Source organism: Ochotona princeps, chromosome 20 (genome assembly GCF_030435755.1).
Source record: "Ochotona princeps isolate mOchPri1 chromosome 20, mOchPri1.hap1, whole genome shotgun sequence".
NCBI lineage: Eukaryota > Metazoa > Chordata > Mammalia > Lagomorpha > Ochotonidae > Ochotona > Ochotona princeps.
In genome coordinates, this window is record NC_080851.1 from 4,423,732 (window position 1) to 4,439,735 (window position 16,004).

The window sequence follows — 16,004 nt, forward strand, 5'->3', positions numbered from 1 at the left end:
TGAAAAAGGCTTTGGTTAGTTCATGCAGTGGTAATCCTGAGACTTAGGTAACTTCTCACATTGTCATCATCGTGGGAACCCTATTTGGTAGATAAAATAAAAGCTGTTTGACAAATAAATATATTTCCTTTGACACTTATCATCTTGCATAGAAGTAGTTCTCCTAAATTTAAAGAGAAAAGCCTGTATTATGCTAAAGTTGTAGAAATTTAGTCCTAAAGATCTCATCAAAAATGACAGATACAGTCTTGGAACAGCTTTGAATACTAAGTCTGTAGATAGCAGCTAACCATGATGTTCGTTTTTGAACTCAAGGATTTCCTACAAATTATCATTATTAATTCACAGTCACAAGAAATTCCAACTATGCAAAGTGTGTACCTGGACAGGAAAAGCAAGTTTTGGTCTTGTGGCAAAGAAAAATACTATCCCATGAACATGATCTCTACACAAGCACAGACTCAAAGCTTGTCTGATTCTCAAAGGTTCAAGTGAAGAACATATATGTCGCCCGCCAGGGATGTTCACTGCCTTGTTCATAGGTGCAAGAAAAACAGAATTTTCATTCTTAAATTTGATGTTGGGATGTCGAGCAAGTTGAAATACCTCTGCACACAAATACAATAACAACTAAAACTTAGATATCAAAATGTCAGCCAAATACGAAGTTGATTGGAAAATCATTACCTAAAATTATCTTGGAGAATAAGTCACCTTATGCTAATGCTATCTATACAAAAATTGATTTTTAATGGGCATTAAGTCATAAAATTAGCATAGATAATAGCAATGACCTAGAAGGGAAACTGTCTAAATATGGAATTTTAATTCAAGTTTTCTTTCTTTAACATCAGAATGACAAGAGAACTGGGAAGAAACACACACACAGAGTCTAGCCATCGGTTCAGTCTCCAAATGCCTGCAACAATCAAGGCTGGAGCAGGTGGAAGCCATGTCCCAGGAACTCCATCTGCACCTCCCGCCTGGGCAGATATACTTGGGCCATCACTACCAGGCTGTGACAGGACACCTGCTCCAGTGAGTTATATCTGTACATGTTGGTTTAATTTTTTTCATTAAAAAACATTTGCGAACATGAAAGAGATCAGTGAATCTTCTAGATAGTAAAATTCAGAATAAATGTACACAAATTTGGGTAAATTCACTTCTATCATAACCTGGTTAGTCCAATTTTCCATGACATAAAATGTCCGAGAAGGATGCAACACTTTATAGCTCATTCGAAACAGCAAATGGCACCTGGTCTGTTTAATGGCACACTACAGAATGGCTGCTGCTAGGTACATGAGTATGAAAAAGTTCTTTGTATTGAAACAGCACACTTTCTTCAGAGTTCTGCTAGTTTTGTGGTTTTAAACAACTGAAAAGCACATTTCTGGAATTTGAGTCTACTCTCATGTGTTTGAAATATATGCTCCCGGATATGGCACATATTAGAAAGTGAGCTCCTTTTCGTGTGAGGACACTCAAATTTCACATATGCCAACCTGCTATATACAGAAGAAAATAGATAATTCACACTTTTACTAGTGAATAATAAAAAGCCTTTCAATATTCTAACACCTGTAAATATTTTCTGACCTCAGGCAAAGCACAGAAGCGACCTGATCTCAAAATTAGTAAACTATATTTCCCCTTTATAGATCAAATTACAAAATGGGTCCTTTTCAGCTACTCTGTGATAGCTGGAAAAGCTGCTCCTTAGCTCTGATTCACCGTCAAAGACTATGGTATAAGGAAAACTTTGCAGCTGAAACCTGAGACTACCCATGTGACATGATCCCCACAACCTGTGTTTCTCCTGGGACCTGAAGAATAAAGGCAAAAGATGTGTCAACAGGAACAAGGGAGGATGCTACATTTGGAATGAGACATTTTTTGGCTGAGAGGATCAATGGGCTGTTTTGAAGTTTAGGAAGAGCAAAGGGAGGAAGGGGAGAGGGTGTCTTAGGAAATGGGACGATAGACGTAGGAGGAGATCGCATTACACTGAGCTTTGAACCTAACCATAAAATCGTAGACACTGGTCTGCAAGCAAAAAGGGAGCTAGTGGCTGGGTAGAGGGCAGTGAGCAAACACAGACGGATGTGAAACATGGCCACAAGACCAGGAAAAGAGACAACAGCGTAGGAACTATACTGAGGAATATCCTGCAGGTCGTGCTGAAGTTAAAAACCACAGCACAATGGTCAATTTTTGCCTCTTTTGGCATATAAAAATGTCCATTCACATTGAACATAAGAGAAACCGGTAGAAAGCATGGGAATAAATCTATTGAATTATTTATATCATAAAATTAATGTCATCTTTAGTACCCCTCATAGTACTCTTTTTTTTTTTTAAATAACTTCCTTAACCTCTTTAAAATAAATGAAGTCAGCAGGCTCTTCTGGTATTTTATATCCTCCACTCCCCCTCACCCTTTTAAAAGTTAAGTGAGGCACAACGGAAGAGACGCCTGGGAATGGGTTGTCAGGAAGACAAGGCATCTCCTTAGGCACAGGAACACCCTGCCATCCCCATAGACATTCCCCTGTAGACTCCCTGCACGGCAACATCATGGAAGCAGAGTGAGGCCTCCAAAAACATAGGGCTGCTTCTGTCACACCACTGCTGGCCACCCTTGCAGCACCCTTGGGAGTTGGGGCCAGATCACAGCAGCCATGACCCAGAGCTCAGGAAAGTCTGAAGCCCCGCACCTGCCCCTGCCAGTCTCTGCAAGCCACGCCCTGTGTCTGAGCCCAAGAACTGCATTATGGCTTCAGTTCAACCCTGCCTCAAGTGTCCCCGCACGTGATCACAACACAGACAGCCTCTGCGCTCATTTCTCTTATCATTCTTCCACACAGTCAGAACCCCGGGGGACAATGGAAGAGACAGGTACTGTGTTCTGTGTTTTACAGTAACACAGCAAGAATGTATAATAAGGATATAGCCAAAGAATTACAGTAGAAGACAACAGGCTTCAAGTTGTTACCATGCACAACATTTGATCTTCAAGATTCCTAGCAAAATGGGATGTAGTTTGCTTGTTGAGGACAGATCCAGGGACCACGCCTCATGCTCAGTCTGGCTGTGCCACAGGTTGTCCTAACTTGTTTGTAGGCTTGAAACGATAACCAGGGACCTGCGTAAGGAATGACAGGACTAAAAAAGACAGATAAGCACAGGTTTTTCAAAGGATTATTTAGAAAATATATTTGAGGCTGTTAAAGATAAAAGCTTACACAATTTGTCTTTCTTAATAAGCCTCAAGGTCTTGAATTCGGGGAACATGTTTTGGCAATGATATTTAAGGAAACTCCCAATTAATGCAGGACAAAACTCACATCTTATACAACTCCATTATATTTATCCTTATCAGAATGTGGTACTAATGGTATTCTGTGAGAATGTGTAGGCTGCTTGATTCTGAATGCATACTTCACACATCCTTAAAGCTGATAGACTAATGAATAATTCTTTGACTGAAAACTTTCATTTGGAAAAATAAGAAAACATAATCCTATTATTTTTTTCCTACTTTCCTGACCAGGAAAATAATAACCACTGTAATCTGAAATACTAATTTGAGAATTCAAAAACAAGCTAGGCGTACTTTGACCTAGCTGGCACTGAAACTGCCCGCAGCATGACCAGTGCATGTAAAACCTGCACTGGCTCTGAGCTTCCCTTCATGCTTCCCTGGTTTGCAGGATTTTAAATAATGCAGGAGGGTATTCAGTCATTCATCCATTCAAACAAAGCAGTCATTTTCCTAAGTTTCTAGAGCTTACACCAAGAGTAAAGAAGGCTTCGAAGTAATAATCCTCTTAAGACCCAAGGATGAGTCAATTGAGAGCTGCTGGGGAAAAGAACGCCATTTGGGGAGAGTATATATAAACACTCATCTCAAGCACTGCTTCTCGGCAGGTTTTCAGTGGACCAATAGACAGACATCTCAAGAGCTCACCCAGTTCACACTTAAGTTTAGATTTCCCCTGAAAAGAATATATGCTCTTATCTATGTTACATTTGTTGCTCTTAGGACAATTGGTACAAATATTGCAATTTCTCAAATGAGTGAAGTCTTTAATCACATTGAAATACTTCAACAAGAATAAGCACTTTTAATCTTAAAGGTGCAAACTCCAAAAAAGTGGCAATTATTAATATTTTGACCAATATCATATTGTAATATCATAGATAAAATAGGAAAAGTTTATGATACTGATTATAAAGTATAGATTTTAGAGCAACTACAGCTCTGATGATAACCATTAAACAGTCTGTTTAGCCTTTAATTATCTGAGGAAATGATACACATCTAAACCACATATGAGAATAGTGGTGCTATAACTTCAAACAGTTGCAACATCTAATAAGAAATTATTCACTTATCCAAAGTATTTGTTAGAATTTCTTATGGTGAATTCATTTAGGACTTATTGTGGAAAATGAGTGCTCCTTTTATAATAGCATAGTTCCAAAAAGTTGTATCTCTAAATATAGTTGGTGAATATATACAGATAAAATGCATAGTTTACATGCATTTCGTATGGAATACTTAGATTGATTAACTGGAAAGTAAGACTTTTTGTGTAATCAAACTTAGTTTTTAAAATTGTTTTTATTGTTTCATGATGCAGTTTAATAAGCACTGGGGTCTTCCTTTCCCCCCCACCCTTCTCCCCTCCAGTCTTACAACAGGTGTCTTTTGCGAATTCATGAAATCAAGCTGAATTTTAAAAGTTAGGTAGCATATTGATGACCTACTATTCATTTGTAAACTTGAAGTATTTCCATGTAAAGACCAAAATAAAAAATTTTGTTAACCTCATTCCTAGGACAATAAATTTGAAAGCAGCATGATTACAAAATGAACAATTTGAGATTAGATCTGTCCCATTTTAGAAAACAAACCACAAAATGGGACTCCCTGAAACATTTTAAGCTTGACTCCCATATTGTGCGTAGCATAACCTGAAATACTACAGATGATTGCTTCCAGTTTTCATACTGAATGGAGGCGTGTATGTGGTTCTTGAAGTCTGGGAAAGAAGTTGGTAAGAGCTTTAAATGGAAAACCATTTCAAGTCAGTTTGAATAGCTCATGAGAAAGATAAACATATGTGTCTAATAAAAGGTAGGAACTGGACAGAGAACCAACACTGCTGAAGCGTGATGTACCATCAATGCCATTTCTAAGAATTTTATCCTTTTTTTAAACAAGTTAACAGGTAACAAGGTGTTTGTGGGAGATCGCCCCTGGATCTCTGCCTGTTTAGCCTGTGTGGGAGGTCACAGGCACATGGCACACTGTCCCAGGGGGAAGACCCTGACAATGGTCTTGACTCACTGAGACCTCAACCTGGCCCTGATCACTGGCCATACAGGCAAGAGCAGTGGGCAGCAACCTAGTTTCTCTTCTCTGTCCTTGGACAAGCTGTGCTGGGACTTTCTTGTTAAGCAACTTTGAGAAGTCAGGTGCGATCCACAGACTACCTGCCAGCCACATGTGGTGAACATAACCTGTGGCATACCTGCCACCTGTGTGTGTTGTATGTGACCTGTGACTTGATTGGAGGGTCCAGAGAGACAGACATGCCTTCTAGCCAATTACAGTGCCATTGTTGGGTGGGAGAACTGTTGGGAGAAGTCCTTCTGTCTTCCCCTTTCTTGGTCTGTATAAACTTGTGCTTGCTTTATAATAAACGGACATGCTCGACCAGACTGTCTCCAGTGGTTCTTGCTGCTGGACACTGTCGCCTTGTTCCCTAGGTGGTTTGGGGGGCCTGAGAAGGAACTGCAGAGAATTTGCTTTATATGTGCAGGAATAATAGCCTCCTACAGGGCCAGAGCATGTGTCTCTGCAAGGATGAAGGAGGCACCCCAAGTGCAAAGAAGTGGAAATATTCAGACAAATCATACAAGAGGGGATGACAGCATATGCCTTGAGGACAGGAACAGATGTTAACGTGGGAGCAAATGTCTGCTTCTTTTTCTCCCCAAATAAGGCTATTCTCTACAACTTCTACTTTTTAAAAGTCAACAATGATGCTGATACTGTTGGTTATCATCATTCACTTAAATTTACAAATATTATCAAGCAGCTAAAAAATATCAGCCACCGTGTTGTAGAAAATCATGTCGATGGATAAAAATATGATTTTACACAGAATATTTTATATGTTACATCTAACCTGAAGAGAGAAATATCACCCTAAAATAGCACACAGCTTGTTAGTAAGAAAGCAGGGTTGGGAGTGTTGGGGGAGATTTAGAGTGAGAAGTATTTAGTGTCCAATTTAGTAGAGCACTTTAATGGATTCTACAGATTTGATTACAGATTTCTTTGGGGTAAAGTGATAGGATTAAACCTCAATCTAACACTGAGGTTAATCCATAGTGGTTTCTACAAATTCAATCCTGTTTAGAGAAAATTGCTTTAGTTCAACTCCTTTTTTTAGGCAATGAACTTTATACTTAACATTAATATGTGGTGATTGAAGGACTTATTAGTTATTGGGTGTAGTTTCAGCAGTGTTACTTGTAATCAAAAGTCTGCCTGATATTTTAGGAATATGAGGTGCTTTCTTTAGAATTTATAATAGTAGTTTGTGAGCAGATGAAGTTCAATACTATTAAAATATCATATTTTTTTTCCTCCAAGAAACACACAGAGCACATTGCACGTCACGGCGCAGTCTGCTCCCCTGTAAGTTCTAGGGAGCCGTAGTCTCCATAAGAGCAACAGTGAGTTAGCGTTTACCCCGGTCTTCTACTTGCTGTTCATACGCTGATAAGAGCCACCATTCAAGCGAGCATTTCAAGAGTCCAGGGAGGCTCGTGTCCTTCCAAACTGAAATACCTGATTGTCAGGCAGGCTGTGTCATCTCCTGCCAACTCAGCTCCTGATGGGGGAAGGTGAAAGGTGATTCTTTTGAACAAACATAAAATGAGCCTTCATCTTAAGAGCACCTCAGGAACCCGTGGGTGGGAGCAGGGCCTTGGTGGACACTGCCCTTGCTTCTGGGCAGCAGCTGAGTTTGGGACTGCTATCGTTTCTCAACTCTCTCGCCTCAAAACTCCCACTTCTTGGCCCTTACAACAAAGGAAACAGTTCTGTCAGCCATCACATCCCTGCTTGTCTGCCTTAAGTAATAAGAGGAAGATCTGACCACAAACAAGCTGTTTGTTTCCTGCCAGTGGGTAAGTGTGACAGTACGAAGAAAGTTTTGGTCCAGACCTATTTCAGTTGATTGACACTGACAATCAATTCCATTTTGAACAAAAGGCCCAGAATAAAAAAAAAAAACTGATGTTATTCCTATGCAATAATTTTCCTTATTAAATCAAGTTTGCCAAAATGAATTTGGCATATATTTCTTCCTTCCTCATTTTTCCATCTCCAGCCATTTCTTTCTTGAGGTGCTACATGAAGATTACAACAGTAAAATAACTTTCAAGGGCACAGCTGTGTAAATTTTATTCTGAAAATATAATTTAAGCTGTTCTCTATTTATGCCTTATGCATACGAGATAACATAATTATACTGACAAAAATAATCAGACATGTTTAAATTTTAGTATTATTATTCATTTGTATAGATTATTCTAGGCATACAAATGATGATACAATGTGGCTTTTGCACAAGAAAAATACCAGAACAATTAACCTTTGAGAATAGAGGAAATTGCCCCCAATAGCACAGATGGTCCATGTGGTGGAAATCCTTCCTGCATGTATTCATCCTATTTCAGACAAGACATCTGGATCGTAAAGTGCCTATCATACTACTGGCATCTATTTCTTCCTCGGCCTCCTTACGTCTGTCACAATTTGGATATATCAACAGGTGCGATACCAGAGAAATCAGGGACACATTTCTGAGGATAGAGCATATGAGGTGAGATTCAATGGGTTGATGCATCTGTAAAAGCAAATGTAGGGCCTGGCACAGTAGCCTAGTGGCTGAAGTCCTCACCTTGCATGCACCAGGATCCCATATTGGCGCTGGTTCTATTCCTGGCAACTCCACTTCCCATCCAGCTCCCTGCTTGTGGCCTGGGAAAGCAGTTGAGGAAGGCCCAAGACCATGGAACCCCGCATCCACGTGATAGACCTGGAAGAAGCTACTGGCTCCTGGCTTTGGATCGGCAAAGCTCCAGTCACTGAGGTTACTTCAGGCGTGAATAATTCATTTGGAAGATCTTCCTCTCTGTCTCTCCTCTTCTCTGTATGTCTGACTTTCTAATAAATACAAACAAATCTTAACAACAACAACAAAAATAAACAAAAGCAGGTGTAGAAGGGGCATCCACAAAGCCAGGACTGAAGAAGCAGGGAACTTCGGAATCTGGAGAGGAATGCCAACGAGGATGGGGAAGGAGGAGGGACCGAGCCCTAGAGCAGGGGTCCACGGCTGCCAGGACAACCGGGGGCAAAGCATCGCCACCTGACAGGTGCAGGTGATGCTTTGCTTTCTCAGAGAGGAATAGTGATGGGGCAGGCAAGAGCAGAAGAGGAAGTGGAGAAGCTGGGTGTCAGATCACAGACCTGTCCATCAGGTGAGCCACATCGGGTCCCCTGGCCTCCTCTGGCCTCCTCATGAGAAGCAGCATCCCTCCAGTCTCTCACATTTAAGCACTTCAAGGCAAGTATCTCTCTTCTTGTGTTTCTTGAATATTTTCTTGCTATGTTGAAGTGCACAAGTTCTGGGTGAGTTTTTATTTTTTAATTTGGAAATTTCATTTAAATTTAAATTTTAATCTTTAATTTTTAATCTTTAATTTTAACTTTAAATTTTATTTAATTTTAATTTTATTTTTGATATTGTCTACATGTAGTTGAGAAGGATGCATGCCCATATGGGTCTCTGACATGGGTGTGGTGTGACATGGAGGGAGGTGGAGAGGTAAATGTTTCAGGGTGTTATTTTTCCCTCCTCATATGTCTACAGGAGTTAACAGGTAGGGTGGGGGAGGGGAGCCCACTCCTTGCTATCAACTACATCCATTTGATGTTACTTTAAAGACCCTGCCTAAATGCTTCCGCTTATTCTGAGATACTGTCGGCATCGTTGTACCGGGGTTGAGAAAATCTGGGTTCCGTTGGCTGAGCAGGTCTACTTGTAAGCTTTCAATACCTTGGACACTTGCTGCAAAGCCTGGCCAGAAGAACTGTTCAACCTGTTGTTTTCAATACATTTTTTAAAGCAGGCCACAAATATGGAGCTGGATGGGAAGTGGAACAGTTGGGACATGAACTGGTGCCCATATGGGATCCTGGCACTTACAAGGCAGAGGATTAATCAATTGAGCCATTGTGTCAGGCTCCTGCTTTTCATCTTTTGTTGAGGCACTTGACATCCTCTGTTGGCTTAGGTGGGCCGGCTGTAATGTTTTTCATGAACATGTTCTTTGTTGCTTGGGCACCAGCAACTGTGGCACAGTCCTGATCCAGGTATTTCATGGTCAAACCACGTATCTTTGTCCCTGAGTCCCAAGTTTATATCCAGTGGTCTAGCTGGGGACTCCCCCAAGAAACCTCACCTAAAATGCTCTCAGACTTGACTCGTGTGCACCAGCTGGTGCAGAGTCAGGTTCACATTGTCACCTACATAGGTCAATATACCCATGGTTGCAGCTGCTTGGTCCTTCCACCCCCAGTCCCATCTCTCACTGGAACCAGCAGGTGCTGTGGCTTAGCCCAGGCTGTTACACGAGTTCTTGCCATTACTATCCATCTTCTACTTTGTCCAATCTTAAATACGACTTGTTTCTCAGAGGTTATCACACACACACACACACACACACACACACACACACACACCCCACTTAATTTGAAAGGCATAATGACAGACAGTGGAGCTCCCACTTGGTAGTTCACTCCTTAAAAGCAAGCAATGGCCAGCGTGGCCAAAGCCAGCATTGGAAACTGAGAACACAGTCCTGGTAATGATATTAACTAACATCACTGTCAGCACTTTGGAATATAAAAAGGACTCACCAACCTGAAGACCCCTCAAATATATGACGTGCCCACGGATGGTCTTTTTTCCGAGTACTCAGTAATTCAGAGATGGACAATGTTCAGCCACTTCATCTGGATTGAGAACTGACCCATTTGAAAACAATTATGTTTCTCCCCAAAGACACCAACTTTCTTAAGTGGAAATTTTACTAAAGATCACAGTTGCAGATAAATGTTCAGGTAATCTGAAATGAATTCTATTTCTTATACAATAGGTTTGTTCTAAGATATCCTCATCTACTATGAACATAATTTACATCTATCCTACATATATACAAATGCATTATCTGCATAAATGTTAAGCACACAGTAATTTTTCATTGAGTGCATTTACGGAAAACTCAGAAGTACTTTAAATATAAATCAAAATGCACTTATTTTATTATTTTTCCCAAGTCAGATTTTTATCTCTGGAAAACTGAAGTGTGTGTCTAAAAGTCGCTTTTTCTGTAAGTCAACCAATCTTCACCCTTTTCATTAAAGCTTTTTCTAGCAGATGTTGCTGCCTTTTCTGTTTTCATGTGATTCAGGGGAGATTAAGGCACTCGGCCATCTCTGTCTTTTGTACACAGAGGTGTGTGGGTGAAATTCTGCATAATTCCTGTGTTCAGTCACTTTCCTCATTTTTCACCCATTTTCTTTGATAATATCAAGTAGTAATGATCGTCCCAAATCCAGCTACTTTTGGAGAACAAATCATAAAATTTAAATGTTATAATTTTGATGAGACAATCTATTGATTTTCAATAAATAAAGATGCTTTCTGTGAAAGAAATCCTGACATGCTTCCCGGAACTTACAGGATTAGTTGATAATTCAACTATAGATGCATAGAGAAGATAGGTAAAAGAAAATCACATTTTAATAACCAACATAGAATGTTACTAATGAAAAATTTTAATGTTGAAAAAATATGAACATCTCGAGGAATGTGGCAAATGGTGGCTTTCATTTCCTGTTCCACATTTGGCAGTGGGAACAAAGGCCAGGCTGCCAAATGGGAGGTCTCCTGAGAGGGCTCTGAGCAGAACTGAGTTTCAACTCAGCTCCCACCACCAAGCAGCTATGGGACTTAAGCTATTTCACCAAACCGAGTTTAAATTTTCTATCTTCTAAAGTGGAGGAGAGGGAATTAGAGAAACTATACAGTAACTGCAGGCTATAGTATTCTATATTTTTAAAGCAAGACTTTTTGGAAGTTGTGGTCACAGTTTATTTCTGGCGATATAATTTTGTCAAAGTGTTGGGTATCAAATATTGCTGAGCTCTGTGTTCAGCATAGAACTGAACTCAAGTGGTCATGAGGATGGCAAATTTTCCAATTTTCTGTAGTAACGTTTTTCAGATCAAAGCATTTTTAAAAGAATCACCGTGGAAAATACTTTTAATTTTTGTTTATTAAACATTTCAGACCTCAAGAAACACAAGGTGGAAAAAAGAATGCAATTATGTTTGTTGTCCTTTGTGTGTGAAACTTACGACCCCCCATTCCAGCTTGAATCCACCTTTCACCTGTAGTTGCTTTTCATTAAGAGTCTGGAAGTTTGATGCTCTCTGATACTGTTTCTAAAACAAGGTCCATTCATCTTTGCAGGTCATCAGCTATGACACTGCCTCCCTCACAGCGCCCATGTCAGAATGCAAGTTCCAGGCCCTACTGTTTTGTTTCCAATCTTGCTCACTGCTAATACGCCCCAAAAAGGCAGCCGAGGATGCCAAAGGACTTGGGTCCCCATGTGAATGCCCCGCCACTCACATGGGAGATGTGGGTAGATAGTGGCTCCTGGCTTCAGTTCAGCCCTTGGGTACCCGTGTGAATGCCCTGCCACTCACATGGGAGATGTGGGTAGATAGTGGCTCCTGGCTTCAGTTCAGCCCTTGGGTACCCGTGTGAGTGCCCCGCCACTCACATGGGAGATGTGGGTAGAATGTGGCTCCTGGCTTCAGTTCAGTCTGTCTCCAGTCATGGCAGTCATTTGGGGAATGAAACTACAGATGAAGGTCTCTTTCTTTCTAGCATTCTGATTTAAAAAAAAAAGAATCTTAAAAAACAATTTTAGGACCTGGCATGGCATAGCACGCTAATCTGCCTGTGGTACCGGTATCCCATATGGGCACCGGTTTGTGTCCCAGCCGCTCCATTTCTGACCTAATTCCCTGCTTATTGCCTGAAAAACAGTAGAGGATGGCCCCTGAACCCATGGGGGATACCCGGAGGAAGCTCCTGGATCCTGGCTTTAGACTGGCCCGATTCTAGCCATTTCAGCCATTTGGGGAGTGAACAAGCAGATGGAAGATGTCTTCTTCCCCGCTCTCTCTCTTTCTCTCTTTCCTCTCCCCTTTTCTCTGTGGCTCTGTCTTTTCAACAAAAATAAATCTTATAAAAACACACAGAAAAAATAAATTTAAAAGTTTCCTTTTTAGTGTTAAGAACAGTGAGCAGTCAGAATAATGCCTAGGATTGCTGGCTTGTGTGATTTTGTATAAGAAATAGGTGTTTCTCACGGCAAACCTTCAATTTGTCCCCAAGATTTAGGCCAGCAAAGGGCATATGAAAGTGGGACACGAAACATGCAACCTTTCCTGGGTCAGCATTTTTACTATGAGGTAAGACAGTGATCAGATGCCAACAAAGAACAAATCAAAAGAAGAGAAATTTGCCAGGATCAAAGCACTTACAAGGAGCTAGAACCTTGGCATGTATACAAAACTGCATTGACTGCGCTAGAGAACACTGGCTCTCAGCCTTTGCGCAAAGCCAATTCTTAGCCAGTTGCCTATTTTCTTGAGTGCATCAGAGTCACATGTGGTGGGTATTTTTTTTTTACAATAAAAATACTGAGGTATGAGAATGTTAAGGAGATGGTTTAATGCCCTTCGACGGGCAGCACTGTGGCAGGATGAGTCAGGGGCAGCTCCGAGATCCCATTAGACTCCCTTCTGAGCCACTCAGCAATTCCCGAGATGCCTTTCCCCGGCCCAGGATGCACAATCAAATTAGAATGGCAGACTGGAAAATAAAAATACAATAAAAATGGAAATCAGTCAAATCTATGTGGTTTAATTTCTAACAATTGGAAGTGATACGATTTCCTGTCTGGAAATGTACAAATCCGAAGGCAGGATTTTGGAAGCACTGCCAGCTTTTCCATAGATTATATAGGAATGGATTTCAAGTCACTGAAGTGTAATAGCAAAATATGCAAGGATAAAAACTGTCATGCTAAAACAAAGTTAAGGCCTCTGTTATTTAATGTTTTAGGCTATACTTGAAAGATTTATATATCATACAAATATACATTTTCCAAATACATTTTTTCTAGCTGAAATTTCCAAATTTTCATATGTATAAACTTGAATTGGAGCTTTTGTTTTCAAATATGGCAATATTTTCACATCTTTGTAGGTAAAGTTCACCCAATTACCTTTAGGATAATGGAAGAAAAACTGCTCAGGTTTTATTGGTCAATACCTTGCATGCCACACACACTTACCCTTGCTTCTTAGAGAATTTAATTCTGAAACATTTCTAAACAGTGTTTGAACTTCATGTTCTTAGCTCTTACATGATCAAACTATTCGGAAAAACTGTTGAACTTATTTTAAATTGGAATTGGAAAACTCATTAATTTTTTGTATCTTAGCAAATTTTATCTCCAAATATGTTTTCATAAATGCTACAGATTCAGATTCTTCTCTTCTGGTAAAGAAGACCAACTTTCTCTCACTGTAAAACATTTACCTCTCTCACTTGGGTCTTTGCAGAAGAATAAGTAGGTAAGTTTTGCTTATTTTTGTTGAATCCTGACATTATAATTTTTTATATATATTTTTATTAATTATTTTGCATTATGTGACAGTTTCATAGGCTCTGGGACTCTCCCCACCCTCCCCCTCCCCTCCCCCCTGGTGGATTCCTCCACCTTGATGCAGTATTACAGTCCAAATTCAATCAAGATTCTTTCCTTGCAAACATATACCAAGCATAGAGTCCAGCTACTTATTGTCCAGATGGGTTGAACAGTTTCTTGGGGAGACCATTTCTGGTCCGAAGTTAGAGCTGGTAGAATATCATCACAGTCAATTAAGAGTCCCAATATAACATCAACAGCAATTTGCAATATTATGGAATTGACATGGTTTTGAGTAACCAGTACTGACATTATAATTTAATATTTAATTTTAAATTAAATTTTTGGGCATCCCTGCACTTGTTTTACTGAAACTTGCCTCCATGGATCCACTATTCCCAGGATCTTTCAAAGGACATTGAGAAGTTGTCACAGCACACTATCCTGTCGAGGCTAACAAGCAGATTCCTGGTTTTGGCACCAAGGAATTGTGCTACTTTCAGAAAGTTTTCTGAAAACCCAAGTTGCAATGCAGTATGACTTGAAACTCCATGTTTTGAGTGTTGGGAGCTAAGTATGGCTAACCACGGGGTCTAGCGCAATCCCAACGGGGTAGAACGCTGACGCCCTGGGAAAAGTCGTATGTGTGAAGACTATGAGAACAGATTCTGTAGTGCCAGGATGACAGGTAATGTGTTAAGAATTTCCAAACCTCAGTTTTCTCAATTAAGAAAAAAAAGGAGTCGATGACGACTCACAGAATTGTGACAACCAAATGCTATGATGTTCAGAAAGCCACAACTTAATGATAATCCTGGGAAGAGAGAAATTGGGTAGAATAAATAGAGGTGTGGTAGGAATAGCATTTTCACAGAATCTGTCTAGACTGTAGCTTACGAATGAATTACACAGAATGTAGGTGTGAGCGGTTCTTCATTTTAAGCCACCAGTGGTATGTATTCAATCTTATTTCCTGTGCTCACATAGCCATGACACAAACCAGCAGTCTCCAGATTTACAAGTAGACAGGAGCCACCTTTCATGATAAACCTTGGGCAAGAAATTAACACAACTCTGCATATGACAGCTGAGTGTGTTATGCACAACATGAAAATGTAGTTTATTTTTAGACTTGGGGTGAAAACTGAGAATGAATGAGACACAATACGCCACAAAGCATGTTTGACTAATTATTACAAAAGTATTGGAAACTTCCCTCCCCACCGTGCCTAGGAGATTTTAAGCAGTGTCTTACAGTTCCTGAGATCTAGAAGTTACTTTCATCCATTCATTTTCTCTAAACACGTACACCATAAATATGCTTTGAAAACTGTCCCAGCAACAGTCTGAGTTTATGGTGGCTTCTCAGCCCCTTTTTCTATGTGCACCAAGCTATTGGCCATTTCCCACCCTGAAATCTGACCTTACCTGTCTCTGCCCTCACACCTTGTCCATCTTCCACACGCATCTACACCTCATCCATTTTCCAAAATCTGGTTGGATGGGACAATCTTGGCTCACCTCCAACAATTCCTTATTTCCATCGGCCACCTGGCCCAAACTAGGTGCACATTAAACATGTTTGAAATATAAATAAAGAGAACTCTGCCTTCACACCCTAGATCTGAACCACTTTCCTTTGTCTCTTCTACTGCCTGATGCTGGTGTTTTCTTGTAACAGGGTAGATTCTTGATTCTGACCTCAACCTTGCATGCTTGCCTCAGGCCCATTACCAAATAACCTTGGAAACCTGAGTTTTCTCATTAGTGAAATGAGGACATTAGACATGTCTACTCATCAGATTTTGTAATAATTAAGTCATACATTCAGAGTAGACAGCACAAGACATTTATATAAATGGCACCATAAATATTAGTTGCTCAGACTGCAATTCTTTTTAACACTCATGTTTTTCCTAAATTGAAGTTTGACTTTTCTGTTATTGTCAGCTCTTTGAAGAAGGGCATTTTGTTTTGCTCACCATTACTGTTAGGGTCCCACTTAGAAAAATGACTCTGTGATGTCTTTCTTCAATTTGACTTTCATCCTAATCAATTGTTCATCTGAGTAAGAATTTCTTCCAAGTTCACTTGGGCATTGTTGGTGGCAGCTGGGC

At 40.2% G+C, this 16,004-nt stretch overlaps 1 protein-coding gene across 1 annotated transcript in view; it reads right to left on the reverse strand.

The window, feature by feature from the left end:
• Positions 1-16,004, reverse strand: part of SEMA3A (semaphorin 3A) — a 182,968-nt gene that overhangs the window by 90,097 nt on the left and 76,867 nt on the right. The gene's annotated exons all lie outside the window — the stretch shown is intronic.